The sequence below is a fragment of the Arachis duranensis genome, chromosome 7 (assembly GCF_000817695.3).
Source record: "Arachis duranensis cultivar V14167 chromosome 7, aradu.V14167.gnm2.J7QH, whole genome shotgun sequence".
NCBI lineage: Eukaryota > Viridiplantae > Streptophyta > Magnoliopsida > Fabales > Fabaceae > Arachis > Arachis duranensis.
The window spans coordinates 58,455,936-58,457,230 of NC_029778.3; positions in this window are offsets into that span (position 1 = coordinate 58,455,936).

The following is a 1,295-nucleotide window of genomic DNA, read 5'->3' on the forward strand; positions in this document are numbered from 1 at the left end:
ATTCTAAGTTTGGTGTGCCACTTATTTTCTATGCAATTTATTCAAGCAACACTACTTGTTTGCATAATCATAATGCCTCTGCAGTTTTTTTTTCTTTTGATTTGACACTTTTTCATTCCACTTGCTTTAGTTATTTTTCTATCTTTAAATGCTTTCATTTAGTTTGCTTATTAACTGTTTTTGTTAATACATTACCAAGAGATCCTTATTCATGATAGATTCTTAGCTTGATGATTGTATTTAACATACAACAGTTTCATTTGCTTAGCTTTAATTCAAATAAATTGACATATGATGTTCAAATAAAATGGACATAGGATTGCATTCTAAGTTTGGTGTTGCTATGCAACAAAAATTTGTTTCCACTCTTTACTGGATACGTGCATCAATTCCAAGTGAAAGTGTCACACTAAGTTTGGTGTGCCACTTATCTTTTATGCAATGTATCATGCACACCATCTTATGTTTGCAATCACAATGTTTCTATTTTATGTGCCTTGATGGTTACTCTTAATCTTGCTTGCCTAAACACATATGCTACTGACATCATTGTATGAGACATTCATGATCCATCTTAGCCCCATAGCCATTGTTCTAATTGTTGCTTGAGGATGAGCAAGCATTCTGAGTTTGGCAAGGGGAAGGGAAGAATAAGAGGAAAAGGACAACAATAATGAAGATGAACTACAAGGTTGTAGAGCTCCTTTTCTTCTCATTTGTTTCTAGCACTTAAATTTCATGATTGTCTTTATCTTCTCTGTTTACATGTGTGTATGAATAAAGCATAGCTTGAATCTTGATTTGTAACATGTTGCTGTGGCATTATAACTACCAACTTGAATTCTGTGAGTTCAAAAGCAATAAAGCATCATGATCATAAACAAACAAAGCATTAAAGAAGATTTTAGCACGTGCATACAAGTATTGGAAAGCTAGTATGATTAATTGTTGCTCAATTGCATTGGATTTTATTTAATTAAAGTTTTTATCTAGGACATTTTGTGAAATCTTTTGAAATCATGAAAACCTTGAAGAAGCAAATACAATTAAAGCAAGAAAAGAAAAAGGGAAAGAATGAGAAAGCTGAAGGCTCTGAGTACCAATGACAATTTATTTGCTAAGTGCTTATGGTGTTTATGTATCAAGACAAATGCTTGAAAACAAAACACTTAGAAGTCAAGGCTAGGCTCAAGTGCAAAAGCACTCCCTCAAAGCTCAAGGCTTTGAGCATCAATGATTAGAGAGTCAAGAAAAGAAAAGAAGAATGAGCTTAATGAAGTCCTCTAATTAAATGC